Here is a 24846-nt window from a genome sequence, read left to right on the forward strand (position 1 = left end):
GAAAAGACCCTGATGCTGGGAGGGATTGAGGGCAGGAGGAGAAGGGGACGACAGAGGATGAGATGGCTGGATGGCATCACCGACTCGATGGACGTGAGTCTGAGTGAACTCTGGGAGTTGGTGATGGACAGGGAGGCCTGGCATGCTGCGATTCACGGGGTCACAAAGAGTCGGACACGACTGAGTGACTGAACTGAACTGAACTGAGCAGTCTTATATTGTCACTGATCTGATCAAGTAGGGCCCCAACAAGGGTCTCCTGCCTGACATCATTTGAGCCAATAGAGTAAGACTGAGTTCTGTTCAAAAACAAAGGAAAGTTTTACTGTTTGATTGAGGAACGGAGAGGTGCGAGCTCTCCCACTGCTGTCCACGCTCTCCCGACAGGCTGTGGACCCGGCTGCTTTGTAGGGATCTCGTCAGCACAGAGGGGACGGGACAGAGCTCTCACAACGAGGGCACAGGCCTTTGCTTAGGTTCCAGATTACAGTGTGGGGTACAGCTCTCTCTGCACACAGCCCACTGCCAGGCCGAACTGAGTGTTGTGTGCAGCTTTTGCACACACCCCGAAGTGCCAGCGGTGAGAAAGTGAAGCCAGACTAAGCACAAAGGAAAAAAAAGTTAGACCTTATTTTATTGCCCAGATTCTATTTTTATTCCTGGGGGATCGTTAATGGGCTTTGCTGGTGAAAAATCTCCCCTCTGTCTTTTGTCCTGCTCCTCCTTGGAGGGCACCGAGGATGCAGGTCTGCCTTCTGTAACTGCTTCCTCCTGATTTTGGAGTGTCGTCATTACCCGGAACAGAGGAACAGAACTTCCTTCCTGCTGCCTTCAGATGTATTTGATGGTCACCAGACCTCAGCCCTGTTTGTATCCCTGAGCAACCACCATTTATCTAACCTTTTGGAGATAAAAGAAAAAAAAAAAAAAAAAAGGCCTATAAGTCTTTTGCCTGAAGGCACAAGTGTGCCTTGGTGTAGAGGGATCACTGCCGTGGCCTGAATCTCCCTGGTCACACTTTGTGGTTTTTATGAAGAGAAGCTTCCGTTTGGAGAGAGGTTCACATGAATAGTCAAGGGGTCTGATGCTCCAGGTTGTCTGTGTGGAGGCTGGGGCTCAGGGCCCTCTCCACTTGAGCATGATGTGCTCAGAGTGAGCCCTGCAACTTCAGGGCAGAGAGGATGGTTAGGACCACCAAGTGGGCTTTTTTCCAGGCAGGGGTGAGCTGATCTTATTGATGCTACCAGTTTTCCAGGTTTTTAGGTCTACCCGTTTCCTGGCTGGCAGGGGTACAGGGCCAGGTCAGTGGGTGCAGATAGCACCTGGTTATTATATGCAGTGAGAATTTTCACATTTTCTCTTCCCTGGAGGGCATACATGATTTGTTCCATTTCAGGAGGGCTAAAGAGTCCCTTCTCTTGGGATTGGGGAGTGGGTCTACCATATAAGAGTTCAAGTGCTCTTAACATTGACTTATCCCTTGGGGCTAACCGGATGCGGAGACGGGCAATCAGAAGCAATTTAATCCAATTTTCTTGAGTTTCCTGACATAGCTTGGCTAAAGCCTGGTTTAAGATCTGCCTGCATTTCTCTGCTTTCTGAAGTGATTGGGATCTCCAGGCTAAGTGCAAGGTCCATTTTATACCCAGGGCATTCATTACGTCTTCATCACTTGAGATACAAATACTGAAACATAATTTTTTTAAAGCTTTTATTTTGTATTTGGGTATAGCTGATTAACAAACAATGCTGTGATAGTTACAGGTGAGCAGCCAAAGGACTCAGCCATGCATATGCATGTATCTGTTCTCCCCCAAACTCCCCTCCCATCCAGGCTGCCACATAATATTGAGCAGAGTTCCCTGTGCTATACGGTAGGACCTTGTTGGTTATCCATTTAAATATAGCAGAGTGTACACTGGACCATTATTGCTTTGTAGGAATCCTGGGAGCCCAAACCTGGGGATTATTTCTTTTAGTAATGCCATAGCCACTTCAGCTGTGGGTTCAGTTCTAGCAGGGAATTTCTGTCTATCCAGAAAATTTGTGTACCAGCACCAAGCCAATTCATTAGAAAAGACCCTGATGCTGGGAAAGATTGAAGAAAGGAGGAGAAAGGGGATGACAAAGGATGAAATGGTTGGATGGCATCACCAAGTCAATGGAGATGAGTTTGAGCAAACTCCAGGAGAAGGTGAAGGATGGGAAGCCTGGCATGCTGCAGTCCATGGGGTTGCAAAGAGTCAAATATGACTTAGCAATTGGACGACAGCAAGAGCACCAAGAGATACCTGACATTGACCGGTACTCTCAGCATGCAGAGAAATCAGTCTGTCAATCTTCCCCAGGGTATGTTCCTCTGGTCTGAATGGGCCTTACCTGGGAACCTCTGGGGCTTGCGGGGAGCTGGTGTTGGAGTTGTTTACTATGCAGATGGGGCATGTCTCAACTATCTGACTGATTCTACTTTTCAAGCCAAGAGTTACCAAGACCTCAATTAATCAATTATTCAGGGCATCCCTCCAATAGTAAGTAGCTTGATGAGCCTCCCTGATGACTTGACAAGGTGCAGTTTGGGGAAAGAAGTATCGCCTACATTCATTAACCAGCCACCCATGGGCTCCTGGATCTCCACTGAAGCCCCATTTTCAGACTCTGTCTAGTTAGACTCTTCCTTTTGTGTATGTTGGGGAGTAATTGGATGGATCTGGCGTCTGAGGTATGAGGGGTTGTTGCCACGTCACTGGTTCTAGGGCTGCCCTTTTGGCAGCTGTGTTTGCCTTATTGTTTTTCTTCATCACCTCTGCATCCCCCTTTAGGTGACCCCTACAGTGAATCATTGCCACTTTTTGGGGAAGCTGTACTGCTTCTAAGAGCTGCAATATGCTTAAGCCATGTTTCACCTGTTTATTCTCTGAAATAGCATAACTCTTTCCCTCCAAATAGACCTGTGTGCATTTAGGATGGTGTATTCATACGGGGACTCTGTAAACATGTAAGATCTTCCCAGTGCTGAGCTGTAAAGCTCAGGTGAGGGCTATCAGCTCTGCTTTTTGGGCAGAAGTTCCTGGAGGTAGGTTTCTTGCTTCTACAACTTGGGTCTCAAAGGTCCCTATGGATCCTGCTAGCCTTTTTCCCTCTTTCATAAAACTACTCCCACCTGAGAACCATTCCTCTTTGGCATTTGGGAGAGGCTCACTTCCTAGTTCAGGGTGACTGGAAGAGATCATGTCTATTGTTTTCTACACCACTGTGCTTTGGGGCCCCTGTTTCTGTGGGCAGCAGGGTGGCAGGATTTAGTGAGTGACAGGTTTTTGTAGTAGCCACTGGGCTGTCTAAAAGCATAAACTGAACTTGAATCAACTTCCCAAGGGGTAGCCATTCTGTTCTCTTTGAACTTAGTAAAGCCTAAACCCGGTGTGGAGTCCCCACAGAGATGCGCTGACCAAACGCTGACTTTTCAGCCCCTTTAGCAGGGCTGTAGTAGCTGCCACTGGGCTTGCCAGGTGGTGGAGTGGTAAACAATCCACCTACCAGTGCAGGAGATGCAGGAGACGTGGGATCAAGCCCTGGGTCGGGAAGATCTCCTGAAGTAGGAAATGGCAACCTGCTCCAGTAGTCTTGCCTGGAAAATTCCAGGGACAGAGGAGCCTGGCAAGCTACAGTCCATGGGGTGGCAAAGAGTCTGATGTGATTGAGCGACTGAGCACGCACTCACACAGTAGCAGCTACTACCCATAGGAGGCCATCCCTCTGTTTAGAGAAATAAGAAACCACCCGAGTGAGGGGTTCCAGTTTTTTTTTTTTTTTAATATTTATTTTAATTGGAGGCTAATTACTTTACAATATTGTATTGGTTTTGCCATATATCAACATGAATCTGCCATGGGTGTACACGTGTTCCCCATCCTGAACCCCCCTCCCACCTCCCTCCCCATACCATCCCTCTGGGTCATCCCAGTGCATCAGCCCCAAACATCCTGTATCCTGCATCGAACCTGGGCTGGTGATTCGTTTCACATATGATATTATACATGCTTCAATGCCATTCTCCCAAATCATCCCCCCCTCCCTCTCCCACAGAGTCCAAAAGACTGTTCTATACATCTGTGTCTCTTTTGCTGCCTCACATACAGGGTTATCGTTATCATCTTTCTAAATTCCATATATATGTGTTAGTATACTGTATTGGTGTTTTTCTTTCTGGCTTACTTCACTCTGTATAATAGGCTCCAGTTTCATCCACCTCATTAGAACTGATTCAAATGTATTCTTTTTAATGGCTGAGTAATACTCCATTGTGTATATGTACCACAGCTTTCTTATCCATTCATCTGCTGATGAACATCTAAGTTGCTTCCAGTTTTAAAGCTAATACCCTCAAAGGCAAGTCCCCTTCTCTCCTGAATATAAAGGTCAAAGGGTTTAGCTAAATCTGGGAGGGCCAGGGCAGGGGCCTGAAGTAATTTCTCTCTCAATTCTTGAAAGGCCCCTCCACATTCTGAATTCCATTCAAAAGGATCATAATCTTTTCCTTTAAAATTTTCATATAGAAACCTTGCTATGAGACCATAGTTAAAGATCCAGATGGGGCAAAACTTGGGATTCCCAGGAGTCCCCTAAGCCGTCTTCTAGTTTTAGGAGAGGTGAGGCTTCAAATACCTTCTTTCCTTTCCTGGGATAGGCCTCTCTGACCTTCTATGAGAATAAAGCCTGGGAAGGTCACCCTAGTTTGTGGTATTTGAGCCTTTTTCTTGGACACCTTTTATCCTTTATCAGTTAGGTGGTTCAGAGTGGTTAATGTTTTTATCAGAGGCCTCCATAGTAGGGCTAGTGATCAGAATATCTTTCTCATACTGGAGGAGGGTTCTCTCCTCCAGATGTAGATCTCTCACGCCCTTTAGGTAAAATTTTCCTAAAGACGCAGGGGGATCTTTTTAACACTTGGGGCAGGATTGTCCACCAGTATTGTTTTTGTTTCTCGTTTGGCTTCTGCCGCTCAAAAGCAAAAAACTTTCATGACTCTGGGGCTAATGGAATACAGAACAAGACATCTTTTAAATTTAATACAGAATAGCAGGTCCAGGGTAGAGTGGCCAGAGAAGTGTAGGGATTAGAGACTACTGAATATATATCCTCAGTGGTTTCATTGACTGACTTGCAGCCCTGTACCATCTGGTATTCCATGTTGGGTTTCTTTATGGGTAAAATGGGGGCATGACAGGATGATTGGCATGGTCTAATAAGGCCCTGACCAACGAGGTTCTGTATAATAGGGCAATGCTCAATCAGGCCTCCCAACAGAGAAGGTATTATTTTTTCTTGGGCCATATATGTCGGAGGTTGTAGATGGACTATCACAGGACTGGCCCTTATAGCTTGTCCCACATTTCCCTGGGCCCAAACCTCAGGATTTACTCCAGAGTGGTCAATCTGCTCTGTCTGGAGAGCTTTGTCCTCAGCCATTAACATTATCATCTTGTGCCCTTGGCCTAACAGGACACCAGTCACAAGATTTGACTCAAATAAGATCTCCAGTTTGAGAAATTTCCAGCACCAAGCTATTAAAGAATTCCTCAGAAGGCCGAAATAGTTCAGTTCAGTCGCTCAGTCGTGTCTGACTCTTTGCAACCCCATGAACTGCAGCATGCCAGGCCTCCCTGTCCATCACCAACTGCCGGAGTGTACTCAAAACCATGTCCATTGAGTCAGTGATGCCATCCAACCATCTCATCCTTTGTCGTCCCCTTCTTCTCCTGCCCTCAATCCCTCCCAGCATCAGGGTCTTTTCAAATGAGTCAGCTCTTCACATCAGGTGGCCAAAGTATTGGGGCTTCAGCTTCAACATCAGTCCTTCCAATGAACACCCAGGACTGATCTGCTTTAGGATGGACTGGTTGGATCTTCTTGCAGTCCAAGGGACTCTCAAGAGTCTTCTCCAACACCACAGTTCAAAAGCATCAATTCTTCGGTGCTCAGCTTTCTTTATAGACCAACTCTCACATCCAAACATGACTACTGGAAAAACCATAGCCTTGACTAGATGGACCTTTGTGGACAAAGTAACGTCTCTGCTTTTTAATATACTGTCTAGGTTGGTCATAACTTTTCTTCCAAGGAGTAAGTGTCTTTTAATTTCATGGCTGCAATCACCATCTGCAGTGATTTTGGAGCCCAAAAAAATAAAGTCTGACACCGTTTCCACTGTTTCCCCATCTATTTCCCCATGAAGTGATGGGACCAGATGCCATGATCTTAGTTTTCTGAATGTTGAGCTTTAAGCCAACTTTTTCACGGATCTCCTCTTTCACTTTCATCAAGAGGCCCTTTAGTTCTTCACTTTTTGCCATAAAGGTGGTGTCATCCGCATATCTGAGCTTATTGATATTTCTCCTGGCAATCTTGATTTCAGCTTGTGCTTACTCCAGCCCAGCGTTTCTCATGATGTACTCTGCATATAAGTTAAATAAGCAGGGTGACAATATACAGCCTTGATGTACTCCTTTTCCTATTTGGAACCAGTCTGTTGTTCCATGTCCAGTTCTAACTGTTGCTTCTTGACCTACATACAGATTTCTCAAGAGGCAGGTCAGGTGGTCTGGTATTCCTATCTCCTTCAGAATTTTCCACAGTTTATTATGATCCACACAGTCAAAGGCTTTGGCATAGTCAATAAAGCAGAAATAGATGTTTTTCTGAAACTCATTGCTTTTTCAATGATCCAGTGGATGTTGGCAATTTGATCTCTGGTTCCTCTGCCTTTTCTAAAACCATCTTGAACATCAGGAAGTTCACAGTTCATGTATTGCTGAAGCCTGGCTTGGAGAATTTTGAGGCCAAAATGGGAGGTGTCCAAATGCATGGACTCTGGTATAACTGAGGGTCTGCCTTGAATGTGTAATGGCCCATGCTTGAAATAGTCAGTCCCTTCTTAGTCAGAATAGCCCACTGATGATACACGAGACCACTGCCCAGCCAGAGCAACCGTCATGCTAGCTCCTAACCAACTGGGTCTGCTAGAGACTGGTACAGCTGCCTGAGGGGGAGCAGGAACGGGTGAGCAGAAAAAGAGGAGTTTTCAGACTTTCACCTGGGTGAGAGCTAAAAGCACAGGGAATTCCTACCGAGTATTTTAGGTACCAGATCACTATGGCAACTGGTATTCTGTGCTTATACCAGGAAATTCTCTACCCTAGAATCTCAGCTGATAAAGAATCACCCAAGGTTTGCTTCACAAACAGAGGGGGAAGGGGAGGTCAGGGGGTGACTGTTTCCTGTTTTTGCCAGCAGCTCACAGGGCTGACCAATAATGGGGTTCCTGTTCTTGTGAGAAACAGTTGTTGACCCAAAGAGGTCAAGTCACTGGTTTCAACCTACCCTGGGACCCTTTTTCACTTGGGAGTCCCCAGTGCCTTTTCCTGATTTCAGATCGTTTCCTCAGTCTGATTTGTCAGGGAATCTTCATTACCTGGGCCTTTTCCTGATCTCACCTCTTGGTTCATGGGGCTGGCCACTTTTCTTCACCAAAACAAAAGTAACAATGGAGAATGCTACTATTGACCCTTGGGCATCATCAAGGAGGCAAAAAGCCCTGGTGCAGCTGCTACTGCCTTGAACAGGCGTCAAGAGGGCTGTACCACTGGAGAAAGCAGACAAGACTGACATGGCTCCCACTCATCCACAGGTCCCCACTGTCCCTGGGCATCCGGAACTGAGGGAAGACCAGCCAGAGGTAGTGGACAGATACATGTGAGTTTCAGTCTTCCGTCCCCTGTAATGCCACAGTATGATCCTCTCAAGGGGGTGCAGTCCAGGTTACTCTGGAGGCTACGCTGTGTATGCGCCACACCTGGGTATCAGGTTACTGGTTAGAGCTGCTCTGAATTTGATCAAAAGCTACTACTGTTCTACCCTGTCAGAGTGTACTTAAAGACCAAAGTCAGTCATCACCATGTGAACTTCCCAAAGCCTTTGCTGTCCTTCAACTAGAGCCAGAGTGAGCCCATAGCCTGGTGGAAAGGTATGAGTTAAAGGCCATGGTCCATCTTATCTGGGTTGCCAAAATTTGTTACTGACACTTCTGAGTTGGGCCCCAACAAGGGTCCTCCTGCCCAGTGTCATTTGAGTCAATGAGGCTGAGTTCATTTCAAAAGCAAAGGAAAGTTTCATTTTTGATCAAAAAATGGAAAGGTGTGAGTTCACACTCTAGAGTACATGCTCTACCTGCTAGGCCATGGGCAGGGCAGCTTTCTAGGGTTCTTGCCAGTCGTGTGGGGTGTGGAGTTCTTGTACATCAGTTGCAGCTGTACTGTTCATGGTGCTCCAGGTCACAGTGCCAGTTACAGCATCTCTGCACATGGTCCACTTGGCTGAAATACTGGGTGTGGCCATTTAGCATTAGAAACAGTCTGAAGTGCTCAGTATAGAGCCTATGCATGTGGAACCCTAGGAGCAAGTGAAAAGGAAAAGAGAACAAAAAATGTTAGACTTTATTACCAAGATTCTATTTTTATTTCCCAGGAATTGCTAACGGGCTTTGCTGATGACAATACCACAGTTTATTTGTCCAATTTACAGTTGAAGGGAGGGGCTTCCCAGGTGGTGCTAATGGTAAAGAACCCGCCTGCCAATGCAGGAGACATAACAGATGCAGATTTGATCCCTGGGTCGGGAAGATCCCCTGGAGTAGGGCATGGCAACCCATTCCAGTATTCTTGCTTGGAGAATTCCATGGACAGAGGAGCGTCCCACAGACAAAGGAGCCTGGTGGGCTACAGTTCACAGGGTTGCAAAAAGTTGGACACAACTAAAGTGACTTAGCATGCACAGTTGACGGGCATTTGGGTTATTTCCGTTTTTTGTTGTTGTTGTTGTTGTTGTTATTAAATCTTAGGTGCAATGGAATTTCTTGTTCATGTTTTCTGTTGCGCACATGCAAGAAGTTTTCTAGAGAAGTTGTTCTCAAAGTATGGTCTCAGCATCAGATCACTTGGGAACTTGTTAGGAATGCACAATCTTGACTTCCCCTCCAGACCTATTAAATAAAAAATGTTGGGAGAGGGCTCCAGTAATCAGTTTTAACAAACCTTCCCAGATGTGCTAATGGCAGAGTGGAGTTTGAAAACTATGCTCTAGGATATGTCTTTAAGAATTAAATTGCTGGGTTTGTGTTCAACTTTGTTAGACAAAATCAATCTGTTTTCCAAAATGATTATACCAACTTAAACTTTACAAATTCTATAAGAAAGTCCTTGATTTTCCACACTGTTATCAGCACTTGGTTTTGTCAGTCTTCTTACTTTAGATATTCTGGTGGGTATGAAGCGGTATTTTGTCATTGCTTTAATTTGCAATTCACTTTGTAACCAATGAAATTGAGCAATGTGTAAAACATCCCCAACAGGAAGAAGATGGCATACTCTATACTTGACTTAGGATGATTGTGTGTGTTTGTATGTGTGTGTATAGAGTACTTTAATCTAGGTGTATAATACAGAAGCTCAAGGCTAGCAGCTGTGAATCTGTTACAATCTGCTGCTGCTGCTGCTGCTAAGTCGCTTCAGTCCTGTCCGACTCTGCCTTAGGTCGAAAAGGTAGAGACAGAGTTCCATTGAGCAGGCCACCTTCAAAGAAGCACTGCCCTTTGAAGAATATAGCTGGTCCAGGCAATTGCTCTCAGGGAGGAAAGCAAGGGATAAATACTTTGTCCTCACTCTCATCCTTTTTCTGAACTCTTAGGGGACTCCTCATACGGATGGGTATTTGATGAATGTGGAGGAGCAAATAGAGGACATCTAATCTGGTACAAACATCTTTTTCATATGGTTTTAGCCATTTGAGTTTCTTTTGTGTGTGTGTATGGAGGTGGGAGTGCTTATTCAAGATTTTGGTACTTTTTCCTACCACTTTCTTCTTGTTGATTTGTAGACATTTAAATATTCTGAATTTATGCCCTTTGTCAGTTACTTATCTTGCAGATATCTTTTACCACTGTAAACGATTCTATACCCAGGCCTATGTGTATGTGTCTGTATGTTTCAATTCCATCAAGCAGTCCCCCAACACCAGCTGGGTATCATAATTCAACTCAATACTGACACTGTCTAACTGGCGATAGCATCAGATTCCACAGGTTCCAGGCTCAGTCCCATAAAACTCCAGTTCAGATGCCAGTCTCAAGCCCAGCTTATTACCTGTATGTCTGACGAACTGGCTATAAATCAGAGCTTTCCACAATTGCCTTCCTGTGTTCAATTAATTTGCCAGAATGGCTTACAGAGCTCAGGAAACATTGTGCTTACTTTATTACCAGTAATTGTTAAAGGAACAGCTCAGAAACAGCCAAATGGAAGAGATACATAGAGCAAGGTATGGGGAAAAAGCTTTCCTGTCCTCTCTGGTTGCTCCACTCTGCGAATTTCCATGTGCTTACCTCCAACCCCTCAAGCTATTCAAACCCCATTCTCTTGGGTTTTTATGGAGGCTTCATTACATAGGCATAATTGATTAAACCATTAGCCATTGGCAACTGATTGAACCGCTAGCTTTTCTCCCTTCTCAGGAGGTCAGGGGTTTGGACTGAAAGTTCCAACCCTCAAATCTCATGGTGGCTCCAGCCTCATACTTAGGTGCTTTCCAGAAACTCCCGTATCATCATAACAAAAGACACCATTGTTGTTCTTATCCCTTAGGAAATTCTAAGGGTTTTAGGAGCTCTGTGCCAGAAGTGGGATGAAGAAAAAAAAAAAAAAAAAAAAAATATATATATATATATATATATATAAATATTTCTTATAAAATCACAATATCACGTCACTACGTGACTCTTTTTCGCCCTTTTAATGGGGTCTTTTTTTTTTTTTTTGAAGAATTTCATGAAATCTATTCAGTAGCATGAGTTTTTGCTTGTTTGTTTTGTTTTTTTGCCACACTGTGTGGCATGCAACATCTTAGTTTCCCAACCAGGGATAGAACTCATGCCCTCTACAATGGGAGCATGGAGTTTTAACCACTGGGCCACCAGGGAAGTCCCCTAATGGTGTCTTTCAATAAACAGAAATTCTTAATTTTAGTGTAGTCTCATTTATCAAAATCTTCGTGGTTATTTCTCTCTGTGTTCTAACTTAAAAATATTTACTTGAGCTTCCCTGGTGGCTCATTTGTAAATAATCCACCTGCAATGCAGGAGACACAGAAGACAAAGGTTGAATCCCCAGGTGAGGAAGATCTCCTGGAGGAGGACATGGCAACCCACTCTAATATTCTTGCCTGGAGAATTCCATGGACAGAGGAGGCTGATGGGCCACAGTCCATGGGGTCGCAAAGAGTCGGAATGATTGAAGTGACTTAGCACTCACGAAGGCACGCAACTTGAGGTCATGAAGATATTCTTCTTTATAAATTTCTAGATTATTTCTATGTTGCATTTAGACGCGGAATTGACGTACCTGGAGTTTCCACCTTTGTCATAGCAAATTTCCGTATACATGTGAGTCTGCTCCTGGCTTCTCTTCCCTATCACTGCAGCAATACCACAATGCATTGCCTGCTGTAGCGTCACAGTAAGTCTTGATTTCAAGCAGAGCGAATCTCTACCCTTTCTTCTTCAAGAGAGTGTGAGTTATCCTTGGGCCATTGCATTCCCATATAAATTCTAGAATGAGTCTGTCAAATTCCACCAGAAATTCCCAACATCACCTTGGAATTTTCACTGAGATTGAATTGAATTCAGAGATCCATTTCGGGAAAATATACATTTTTACAGCATCAAGTCTTCCTATTCATCAATATTGTATACCCCACTCCATTTCAGTTCAGTTCAGTCGCTCAGTTGTGTCTGACTCTTTACGACTCCATGAACCATAGCACACCAGGCCTCCCTGTCCATCACCATTTATTTAAGCATTTAATTTTTCTTAAAAATGTTTATAGCTTTTCCTATGTAAATCTTACATGTCATTCTTAGATTTATAACTAGAAAGTTTTTATATTTTTTGTTATTTTTTTAAAATTTCATATTCTAATTCTGCTGCTAAAATATAGATAAGCAAAAGATTGTTTTTTGTTAGCAATCTTGCTAATTTTCCCTAAAAATTCTAGTAATTTATATTAAATTTAAAAAAATTCTCTGTATACAAGTGTGTCACTTGTGAATAATAGCAGTTTAATTCCTTTTCCAATTCTTTTCATTTTTTTCATTGCTATGTTATACTTGCTAGGCTTTCAGGTACAGTGCTATAAATAAGTTAAGATAGCAAGCATTCTCATTCTAGTTGCACTGTAGTTAATTTCTAAAATATTTTTTACATTGAAGGAATTACAGCTAATTCCTAGTTTGCTAGGAGCTTAAAAAAAAAAACTACAAACATATGTTGAATTTAATTAAATGAGATAATCATATGATTTTTCCTGTTTTCTCTCTTAATTACATTTATTAATGTTTGAGTGCTAACCCAATTTTCATTCTTGAATAAACCCAACTTGATTATGATGTGATATCCTTTTTATATATTGCTGGATTTAGTTTGCTATAATAATTTTTTGTTTGGGATTTTTACATCTGTGTTCATAAGTGGGATCAGCTTAACATTTTTCTTCCTTGTTATGAACTCCCACCTGAACAACTTTAGGACCCAGATTATGTGGGCCCCACAAAATGAATTGGGGAATGTTCCCTGGTTTTCTGTTCTCTGGATTTATATAATATTGACATTTTCCCACCTTAAGTGGCTGGTAAAGTCATTTGCTGGGGAAGTCATCTGAGCCTGGAATTTTCTTTGAGAGATTTTCAATTATGGATTCAATTTTTGTAATAATTTGTGATTTAGAAGTTTTCTTTCTTTTGGTAGATTATATTATTCTAGGAGTTTATTTCACTAAAAATTTCAAATTTATTGGCAAAAAGTTATTTATGATTTCTTATTGCCTAATAATTTAATTTATTTTCGATTCTCTCACAGGAATTCAGAAAAAAGAGGAGAGTGAAGTCAGAGTATTTCTTCCCGATTCCCTCCCTACAGGTGATGTTCCTTTTCTATTCCTGATATTGTTTATTTGTATCTCCTCTCTCTCTCTTACAATCAATCTTGCCAGTGATCTAACAATATTATTAATCTTTTCAAAGGACTGACCTTTTATTTTATTGGCCATTTCCATTGTATATTTGTTCTACATTCCATAGATTTCTGGTCTTTATTATTTTACTTGTTTTACTTTCCTTGAGTTCAATTGGCTGATCTTTTTCTACTTTCTTGGGCTGAATATTGGCCTTCCCTCTTTTCTGTATATGCATTAAGAATTGAAAATGTCCTTCTAAGAATTACCCTACAAATTTTGATGTATAGTATTCTTTATTTCGGTATTGACCATCTTAAAACTCATCTGGCTTAAAACTCAAGGTTCAAAAAACTAACATCACGGCATCCAGCCCCATCACTTCATGGCAAATAGACGGGGAAATGATGGAAACAATAACAGACTTAATTTTCTTGGGCTCCAAAATCACTGCAGATGGTGACTGCAGCCATGAAATTAAAAGATGCTTGCTCCTTGGAAGGAAAGCTATGACAAACCTAGACAGTGTATTAAGAAGCAGAGACATTACTTTGCCAACAAAGGTCCGTATAGTCAAAGCTATGGTTTTTCCAGTAGTCATGTATGGATGTGAGAGTTGGACCATAAAGAAGGCTGAGTGTTGTAGAATTGATGCTTTTGAACTGTGGATTCTTGAGAGTCCCTTGGACTGCAAGGAGATCCAATCAGTCAATTCTAAAGGAAATCAGTGCTAAATATTCATTGGAAGGACTGATGCTGAAGCTGAAGCTCCAACACTTTGGCTACCTGATGTGAAGAGCTGACTCACTGGAAAAGACTCTGATGCTGGGAGAGATTGAAGGCAGGAGGAGAAGGGGACAACAGAGGATGAGATGGTTGGATGGCATCACCGACTCAATGGACATGAGTTTGAGCAAGCTCTGGGAGTTGATGATGGACAGGGAAGCCCAGCATGCTGCAGTCCCTGGGGTCACAAAGAGTCGGACATGACTGAGCAACTAAACTGAATTGAACTGATTTGGTGACATTCGTGTGTAGAGTTGTTGCTTGTGTTGTTAGAGGAGTCATTAGTTGTTAGTCGTTAGTCGTCTCTTGTGTTGGGCTATGACCAGTGTATTCTGTTGACAAAACTCTGTTAGCTTTTGTCCTGCTTTATTTTGCACGCTGAGGACAAACTTGCCTGTTATTCTAGGTATCTCTTGACTTCCTACTTTTGCATTCCAGTTCCCTATGATGAAAAGGACATCTTTTTCCGGTGTTAGTTTTAGAAGATCTTGTAGGTCTTCATAGAACCATTCAACTTCATCTTAGTTCTAACTATTTTATATTTTTCAGTGTGATTTAATCTTTTATCTGCAGGTTATTTAGAATCAAATTGCTTTATTTTTAAACATTTGGGGGAGTTTTTCTAGCTATATTTTTGTTATTGACTTAGTTAAATTGTTTTGACTAGAGAACAATTTTTGCAAGATTTCAGTTCATCAAAACTTGTTGAGACTTGTCTTATGGCCAAACATATGGTCAGTTTTTCTTAAATGTTTTATGTGCAATTAAAAAGAATGTATATCTGCAGATGTGTGCTATGCTCTATATATGTTAATTAGGTCAGTTTTGCTGATACTGTTTTTTCATATATTGAGCCCTTTCTATTTTTTTAAAATCTGCTTGTTCTATCAATACTGAGATAAGATATATTAAAATCTCCAACTATCATTATATGTTTATTTTTTTTCTTACATTTGTCAATTTTTACTTTATACATTTTGAGGCTATTTTGTAGCTGTATATAGACTTAAAAATTTATATCTTCCTGGTGGATTGACTCTTTTTATCATTATAAAGAGTTATCTCTTTGCTGCTAGTAACGCTTTTTGCCTTAACATTCACTTTGTGTAATTTTAACATAGTAACACTAACCTTTTTTTTTTTTTTTTTGGTTAGTTTTTACATAGCACTTTTTTTTTTTTTAATCTTTTACATTTACACTTTCTATAGCCTTAGGTTTAGGCAATCTATCAAAATAGTTTATTAAATCTGACAATCTTTGTTTTAATTGGAGCAATTATTCCATTTAATTTTATGTAATATATTCTGGTATATTTGTCCACTGGCTTCCCTGGCAGCCCAGTGGTAAAGAACCAGCCTGCCGTTGCAGGAAACTTGGATTCGATCCCTGGGCCGAAAAGATCCCCTAGAGAAGGAAATAGCAACCCACTCCAGTATTCTTTCCTTGGAAATCCCATAGACAGGGGAGCCTGACGGGCGACAGTCCATGGGGTCACAAAGGAGTTGGACACAACTTAGCGACTAAAAGACAGCAACATTTGTCCTGCCACCTCTATTGCTCCTTTTAAATTTATTACTAGATAGTTTACCCATATTTGGGTACTATTTAAATATATTGCTTACTGTATCTTTTACTCTGCTGCTGCTGCTGCTAAGTCGCTTCAGTCGTGTCTGACTCTGTGCGACCCCATAGACGGCAGCTCACCAGGCCGCCCCGTCCCTGGGATTCTCCAGGCAAGAACACTGGAGTGGGTTGCCATTTCCTTCTCCAATGCATGAAAGTAAAAAGTGAAAGTGAAGTTGCTCAGTCGTATCCGACTCTTAGCGACCCCATGGACTTCAGCCTACCAGGCTCCTCCGTCCATAGGATTTTCCAGGCCAAGAGTACTGGAGTGGGGTGCCATCTTTTACTCTACGTCTCAACATTTCCACTCCTGAGTAATTTTGCACCGAACTCATGCATAGGTCCATGGGGGCATGTGCAAGACTGTACATCACGGTACTATCCTTGTAAGAACTCTGAAGCAATCATGGAAGCAAAACTCCTCCTTTGTCCTCATGCAGTTTTGAGTGTGTGCATTTCCTGCCATCTTGGGACAGGGCGTTTTGTACACTGAAGTAAACTGATATTTGGCTGATACTGTTTTTTCTTATATTCTGAGCCCTTTCTATTTTTTTTTTTAATCTACTTGTTCTAGCAATACTGAGATATGGTGTATAATGATAACAACAACTATGGCAAAGGACAGGTTTATCTGTCCTTTATTTATTTTGGAGAATAGAACTAGAGGAGACAATTCTACACTGACTTTAGCCATGCTGATGGCTGAAGGCTGGTGATCACCTTCTTCATTGGACAGGAAAATCATATAAAAAGAACATATGCTCTTTTCCCACTGTGAACTGATATATGAGAGCTTGGTAACATTGGTAACTCTGTACCCTATCAGGGAGATCCCCTGGAGGAGGAGGGCATGGCAACCCACTCCAGTATTCTTGCCTGGGAAAGCCCATGGACAGAGGAGTCGCAAAGAGTCGGACATGACTTGGAGACTACACAACAACCTTTCCATTTAGATACCCCTCGTGGTTTTTGTTTGAAAAACCAGTTCTTCTGGATGCTGACTCCTTCGCACCTCTTTGCATGTAAACTGCTGTTCTCTTCTAAATAACCTTGTCTCTGAGTTGTCTCATACAACATAAGGTGGGGGTGCAAACCATGGAACACCACTAGCAGTTATCAGGAAGGAGACACTGCGTTGGCCAAAAATTTTGTTCAGATTTTTCCATAAGATGTTACAGAAAAATCTTCACAAACTTTTTGGCCAACCCAATACATATAGTTCACAGATATTTAAAAATATGATTTAAAAAACTGTAATTATTAATTAATCTTTATTAACTATTGCTTAATTTATTAATTTAAATTCATTATTTGGGCTTCCCTGAGGGCTCAGTGGGTAAAGAATCTGCCTGCAATGAAGGAGATACAGGAGACTCCCGTTCGATCCTTGAGTCAGGATGATCACCTGGAGGAGGAAATGGCAACCCACTCTAGCATTCTTGCCTGAAAAATCCCATGGAGAGAGGAATCTGGTGGGCTACAGTCCAGAGGGGTGCAAAGAGTTGGACATAATTGAATTATTTTTATTTATTATTGATAATTATGAATCATTGTTTATTAATTTAAATTCATTATTTAATTTATTTCATCCTCACAGCAATTATAGATATAAGCTTCATGAGGGCAAGGATTTTGTACTTGGAACAGTGCTTGGCACATGCAGGCCCTCAGTAAATATTTGTGAATCTTTGTTGAGTAAGTCCTCCTTTTACACACATGGTATGGAGAAACTAAGGGTTACATAACTTGCATAAAGTCACCTTGTGAGTAGGTGGCAGAGATGTGATTCCAGGACTACATTCTCATCAGCATGCTCATGGTCTCTAAGTGAGAATGGTACAGTACTGTTTTTTAATACTGTACAGTAAAATTGTCTTTAAAAATAATGCAAATTCAGGTACTCAAGCAAGACAAATTTGTGTGTGCATGTGGTGGAGAGGGAAAGGAGAGTTGAGATCAGTAACGAAGGGTAAAGAACAAAATAAAGCACAAAGGGGCCTTGTCCGCAGTGAGGATGATACTCACAGGCGGAGCAGTAGGAATAACTCAGCTCCTTGCACCCCTGGCTCCAAAATAATAACACTGATTTTGTAACAACAATCATAACAATAACAATGATGATGATGATACATGATGGGAAAAGGTGAGAAAGTAGAGATGGTAGGTAAAGGCAACGCTTTCAAAAAGTTTTGGTCTTAAGGAGAACAAAGAATGAGGCAATAGATGAAGGGGAATGAGGGCTCAAAGAAGATCTTTTTTCTTTCTTTTCTTTAAAAATAATATCTTTATTGAGATATAATTAACATATCATGCAATTCCCTCATATAAAGTACAAAATTCAGTGGGTTTTAGTATTTTCACAGACTTGTGCAATCATTACCATCATCAATTATAGAATATTCTCATGACCCCAAAAAGAGAAACCCCATTCCTATTAGCAGTCACTCCCAATTTTTCCCAACTCCTTCGTCCCTTGGCAACCACTAAGCTTCATTTTCTTTATGTCTATAGATTTGTCTGTTTGGACATTGCTATAAGTGGAATCATATAATACGGGGCCTTCTGTGGCTGGCTTCTTTCACTTAGCATAGTTTCCAAGGTTCATCTATGTTGTAGCATGTATCAGCAGTTCATTTCTTTTACTACCAAATAATATTCCGTGTGTGGATATATCACATTTGATTTATCCATTCATCAGATGATGGACATTTGAGTTGTTTCCACCTTTTGGCTATTATGAAGGATGCTGCTACGAAATCCATGTATAGGTTTTTGCGTGGACATTCATTTTCATTTTACTTGGGTGTATGCCTAGAAGTGGAATTTCTGGGTCATGAAGTAACTTTTCATTTAGCTTTTTTTGGAACTCCCAGACTGCTTCCAAAGTGGCTGTACCATTTTACATTCCCACCAGAAGTGTGGGAGGGTTCCAATTTCTCCACATCCTCCCCAACACTTTTTAATTCATTCTTTTGATTATAGCCATTCTATCAATAGTAGGTGTGAAGTTATGTATCATCGTGGCTTTGATTGGCATTTCCCTCATGGCTAACAATATAGAGCATCTTTCCATGTGTCTTTTTCTTTTTTAAAGATGGAACAAAAGTGTGTTGCAAATGGCCCAGTGGAGGGAGAACTTGATGACATGGGAGATACTGGGGGAGAACCTGATGACACAGGAGATACTGGGGCTTTACATGCGTACTCTGTGACCCTGTCCTCTGTCTTTCTGCCCAACAGCCAGGCACATAAGGACTCAGGCATTCAAGGACCTGGACATGTGAGGCCCTGGTTGAATGAAGACTGGGTGTGTGAAGACCCAGGGCACAGGATCCATTTGTGACTGGACTCCAGACCTCTGTGGACCTTATGAGAAGAACAGCAACCAGGGGCGCTCTGTAATGAAGGAACAAGCCCCAGGTCAGGAAGCAGCATCTACCCTTCACCATGAACTATCAAACAGCACTGGAAACCCATTTTATGGCCTTAGCTGGGGGCCAGCCTTTTGAGGTCTCTGACTGTAAATCATCCCAAGGCCGCAGATCCTGCTGGCTGGGCCCGGCTGCCCTGGGAGGTGGGTTAGGGAGGAGGACAGACAGGCAGCGCTCCTCCCCCTCCTCTTTGTGTCTGTCAAAAAAGCACATCAAGATAAACATGCTGAGTGGCTTTGACAGGAGAAACCACACAGGGTTGTGAGATTTGCAGTTTGGCTATTTTGGAGTGATGGCAGGAATGGAGAAGGAGGAAGGGGGTCCTAATCCTGCGAACCTAGGAGGCAGCCGGGTCTATTTCCAGCCTCTGCCGGTGGCACTCGCTACTGCTTCCCCTCCTCCTCCCAGTTCCATCTCTCAGCAGCTGGCCGGGGGGCTTTCCTGTCCCCTCCGCTAGCCAGCTAGCCAGCTCTGTTCCCACCCTGGCTGCCCCCACCAAGCTGGGAGAGAGGGTCTGAGGCAGTTTGGAGTATAGTCTGCTGAAAGCAAAGCGGGGAGAAGGGAAACGTTGAATATTAGCTTAGCAGGGAAGCTGTGGGGGACGGGGAGAAGAGCTGCATAAATCTGCATGGCTAATGAAGTCAGGACAGAGCGGGCTGGGAGCCCTGGGACAGCAGGTCGCGGACAGTGGGGAGCTGTGAACTTGAGGGGAAGAAGACACAGCCAGGGAAGGACTCTCTGCAGTTCTGGAGTAAGAGGGATTGGGAGAGGAGGGGGCGGGGGGCGGATGTGATTTTCTAACAAGTGAGGAACAATGAGGTAATTGTGGGCCAATCGGAGTGAAGAATGGAATTTGAACCGGGGAAGGGAAGAGAAAAGACCCCTGGGGAACTAAGAGTGCCACATTCTTGTGCCCCCCTTGAGACCGTGTGAGAGAGGACGGCGCGGAGCAGGAAGGCCAGTCGGGGGCCCATGCGGCTCAGTGTTAACCTTTGTGCTCCAGATTTCCTTTTGTGCTGTTTTCAGTGTGCTGGGAAGAATAGCCCCACGGGGCAGGGGCACAACCCTCCTTGGGTGGTGGCCTCTCTCCCCACAGGCCCTGGCTTCCCTGAATCCTGGCCCACAAGGCAAGGTTCTCAGCTGAGACCCGTCCCTTGGCAGGTGACTTTCCCTCCCCGCATCGCGCCAAAACGCTGACTCACCGGCAGGTGGTATTTGGGGCTTCTTTGGGTATCCCACCTTTCACATCCTTGACAGGTGGTCCTCCAGCCTCCACCGGAGCACTTCAAAAGACAGGGAGCACATTACTTCACAATGCAGCTGTTCTAATTTTGGGCCTATTTTTAGCAAATTATTCTTCTATATAAAAAAATAGATATATCTCCCTCTAACTTCCACTGATTTTACTTAGAGTTGCATAGAATGTATTCCATAGCTTTCTGACACAAGAGTATTCCAATTTGTAAACATTGGTAGGATTGCTCTCCTGTCCCCAAAAGTCTTTTGCTTTATAAAAAGTTCCCATTTTTTCACTCCTGTCTCTCAGGAATGATTTCCTTATCACTTGCCTTGCAAGTTGCTCTCCTCTGAATATGCATCCATTTTCCACTTAGTTATTTTCTTGTTTATTCATTCATATTACCAATGTATTCCAAAAGAGACTTGACGTTTACAAGCCATAAATGATAACAGCAGGTTTATAAAGCAATGGAGATATTAGTGAAGTGAAAATAAATGCAGGAAATACCAACCCAAGATATGTGCCATTCGGTTCTCTCAAGTTAGCCCTGTGTAGTTCCTAAATTTGCCTTTTAAACTTGCTGACAACCAAAGCAAAACGGAAAATATGGGTGGTTATACAATTTAATGTCCTTAAGAGCAAAATAGGAAACACTGCTATGCCTATATCTGGAAATGAAAGAAAATTTTCTGAGTCTTCCTGAAAAACACACCCAACAATTTTCTTATGATAAATTCAATAATACACTTACTTGAACTGTTTCTTAGAAAGTTATCTCTCAATGTAGATCGAAGTCTTAACTCCAAAGCATAATTTCAATAAAAACAGACACTCCAGTGTGCTAATGTGCCTCTTAAAATCTGGCAATAAAACACTTCAAATTCAATCTAACCAAAGAAAATTACTGCGTGTTTGGGAAAACTATATTTCTATTAACGCAGCTTACAGTTGCATTAGCTTTTTGCAGAGCGCCACTGGTATTGACTCTTTGTTAGTGTCTACTCAAACTTACTCCCGCTGCTGTGACAGGAACTGAACTGAAGCCAAGCTGTCTTCATCTTATACTCGTGCAATTGATTTTTTGAACTAAAGTGCAGGACTATTTTGTTTATCACTACAAAATTCCATCCTGTTCAAGCCACTCCTATTTGTTTTAGCCTATTGATAATTTTTTATTTGTATTACATGAACCAATAGACCACATTTCATGGAGTATAAGACTCTTAATTGTAAGATGCACTATTTTTAAAAACTACCACAAAGAAGAAATATTGCCAATTAAACTATGACATGCAACTGACTGTATGATACATTCGATTTTAGACACGTTAGGATGTGCAACTTAGAGTTGGTGAAATATGGTATTAATAATCTCTCACATTCTGTCATTTGCAATTTGATAAACATATCCTCCATAGTACCATTTACCGGGTTTTCATAGCATGCAGCCACTGATGAAAACGTTGAACTGGGCAGGGCCAAGGAGAGCGTTCGGGAGACTTCTACCTGGGAACTCCCTCAGGTTTGCTTGCTCATTTGTTTGAATACGCACTTCTCAAATAAATATTAATTTATCCAGTGAATGCACAAAGAACTCAGGTTACAAAGATGAAGACGGTCCAGCCCCCGTCAATCCCAGTCTGCAATTCACACAGTAATCCATTAAGGCATACTCTCTGGGCCTGGTTGTTCCAGCCCCTCAGTATCCCTTTAACTGAGCTCTTGTCCACATCAGAACTTGAGGCCCAGTCAGGAGGGGCAACTGGAGGAGGATGGAACAGAGCAGGGAAGGGGCCAGGACCCGGAATCAGGGTGGGAGAAACAGGCTGGTTACAGGGGTAAGTAAGTACACAAATAAAGAAGTCCGTTGCCTGAAAGGAAGTGTGAGTTCAGGCATGACCAGAAGTAGACTCAGAAAGAATGAGCAGCCAAAGCAGAAATGCCACAGTTGTCCATCCTCATGGTCAGAGGACATTTGGAGATCTGAGTATTCATGGGCTACGGGACAGGGATCCAGGCCCAAACGGCAACGAAAGAAGACACCTAGGACCTGGTGGGCTTCCGTCTATGGGGTCGCGCAGAGTCGGACACGACTGAAGTGACTTAGCAGCAGCAGCAGCAGCAGGACCCCCAACTCGTACTTTGGTTCTAGGCAGGAGTCCAGCTGCTAGGACACAAAACCAGTCAGATCTAAGAACCAGGTTCCAAAACTGCAGACTGCCCTCTGCTCCCTGAGTGTCCACAGGGTGAGACGGGGGAGGTAGACAGAGGCGGGGAGCGACTTCCTCCTCAGGGCAGTGAGAGCTCAGGCTGGGCCTCGGTGTGGAGTAGGGGGAGCCAGACCTCTGAGCTTTCAACGTGCAGCCAAAAAGACCTGGAGGACCACAGGAGAGAAAATGAGAGGAACAGAGGAGCGAATGCCTGCCTCTGAGAAGAGGTCTGGAGAAGGTGAGTGATTTCCCCAGGAGACTCAAGTTTCTGACGCGTGGGAATCCCCGTCAGGAACCGGCCAGGGGCAGAATGGGCCCGTGAGTGCAACTTGGGCACATACAGCTATGAGGACCAAAATGTTACCCCTTCATTAAAAAGAGTTAAGAAATAAATTTATATACAAATGAACTTATTTACAAAACAGAAACAGACTTACAGATATCAGGAACAAACTTAGGGCCACTAAAGAGGATAGATGGGGGAGGGGGGATAAATCAAGAGCTTGGAGTGAACACATACACACTGCTATGTATAAGACAGAACACCAGCAAGGCCCTACTGCACAGGGAACCCTGCTCAACATTCTGTGATAATCTGCATGAGAAAAAAGAGAGTGGATATCTGTAAAACTGAATCACTGTGTTGCACACCTGAAACTAAGTCAACATTGTCAGTCAACTATACTCCAATAAATTTTTTTTAAAAGATAGTTATGGTGACAGTGATAAAAATGAAAACAAAAAGAAATTCATGATGGTGGCTTAGAATAATAATTATAAATTGAATGCAGAACATTAGTTACTCCCATGACAGAATGAAATAGAAATGTAACTGATTCTGGCCAATTGCAACTTCATTCTGAATGAAGAAGCAAGGCGCCCAGTGCCATGTATGGAAATAGCTTCCTTATTTGCACTCATTCACATTTATTTCAGACACACATATGATTTGGTAGTACTGTCTTAGTTCTAAGAAAGCCTCTTTATAGGTTTAGTGTTTTTGCTTTTAAGAGAGAAAAAAAAAATCAAGACCCAGTTAAATTGTGAATTTAAATACAAACTTTAAAATTGTAGGGATTCTCATGATCACATTAAGGTCTTTCTATTATTAGATAAGCTTGAAACTTATGGAGCATTTTCTCTCCCGGGTCAAACTTAGATTGAAATGTGGAAATAGATGATCAAGATTTGGGTTTTTATAAGTGTCTGTGTGGGCAGACAGGTCCCAGCCCTAGAAATTCTTCACAGGGATCTCACAAAATGTGACTCATTCAGTGGAGATAACGGTGGCCTTGGCAACAAGAATACTGAGGTCTCGGGACTTCCTGGTGGTCCAGTGGTCGAGAATTTGCCTTGCAAGGCAGGGAGGTGGGTTCAATCTTGCTGGGGAAACTAAGGTTCCACAAGCTTCAGAGCAACTAAGCCGGTGCACTGCGAGTACTGAGCTGGCATGCCACACCTAGAGTCCCGTGCACGGCAACAAAAGATCCTGCATGATGCAACTAAGACCAGACACAGCCAAGTAAATCAGCCAAGTAACTAAAGAACACTGAGGTCTTCATCATATCCGGAGGACTGATCTCCACCAGGAAGGATTGGGCAATTCTTACCCCAGGGGCAGGAGGTCAAGAGTACACGAGTACAGGGAGGTTGACCAGCTGGGCTTTATCTCCACAGGCCTTCAGGGCTCAATCATGTTATCCTGGACACCACTGGCGGCCATCCGGGGCTGAATGGTGGCGTGGGAGGCGCCGTAAAACCTGTAGGTGGGTCTTCCAGAGGGAGGGCAGGAAGGGTAAACCCCGAAGTGCCCCCCCTCTGGTGCAGAGTGAGTGTAAGTTCCTGCTCTCCCAGCAGGGGGCAGCAAGAGCCGAGGAGCAGTGTTTAACTCATTCAAGCGACTCCCAGAAATAACTTGAACAACGCTGAAATACAAATGGATTTCTTATTGAGACAGCAATTCAGAGTAATAATTTGGGTATTATAGTAAATAAGGCTCTATTTTACAGTCACAAACTGGTGGGGCCAGAGTGCTCGAGTTATAGAAAACATAGAATATCAATAAATGTTAGTAAAGAATTTAGCAGATTAAATGCAAATTGCAAAATAAGCTTATGAAAATATTTCAGTCTTACCTGTACAAAGAAATGTAAACAAGATAGTAAATTAAAATCTGTCAAACCATCACATTTTTAAATTATAACTTGTCAAGAGTTTGGGGGGGAAAAAAAAAAAAAAAGAAGTAAAACCAATGAATCACTGAAGTGGTAATTAGTTAAAATTTATTGTGCACACACCAAGAAGGCAATTTGCAAACCAAGAGCACTCAGACTAAAACACTAATGAGGCTCAGAGGAATGTTGTAACAAAGCAACTTTTGTGGGTGGAAGCAGTGAATCTTTGTTCTTCACAGTGATTGTTACAATATTATTAATAGAATTTTCTTAAATGAAGATAATTGGCTATTAGTGTTTACCTCATATAAATGCAAGGGAACAATTA

At 42.6% G+C, this 24846-nt stretch overlaps 1 long non-coding RNA gene across 1 annotated transcript; it reads right to left on the bottom strand.

Moving 5' to 3' along the window:
* Positions 1-17055: 17055 nt before the first annotated feature.
* LOC112585580 lies at positions 17056-21279 on the bottom strand. Its single transcript, XR_006551714.2, has 3 exons — positions 20646-21279; positions 20097-20177; positions 17056-19090 (listed from the first exon to the last, which is right to left on the bottom strand). It is a non-coding gene; the product is annotated as an uncharacterized LOC112585580 (long non-coding RNA).
* Positions 21280-24846: the final 3567 nt, after the last annotated feature.

This window comes from Bubalus bubalis, chromosome 6 (assembly GCF_019923935.1).
Source record: "Bubalus bubalis isolate 160015118507 breed Murrah chromosome 6, NDDB_SH_1, whole genome shotgun sequence".
Lineage (NCBI taxonomy): Eukaryota > Metazoa > Chordata > Mammalia > Artiodactyla > Bovidae > Bubalus > Bubalus bubalis.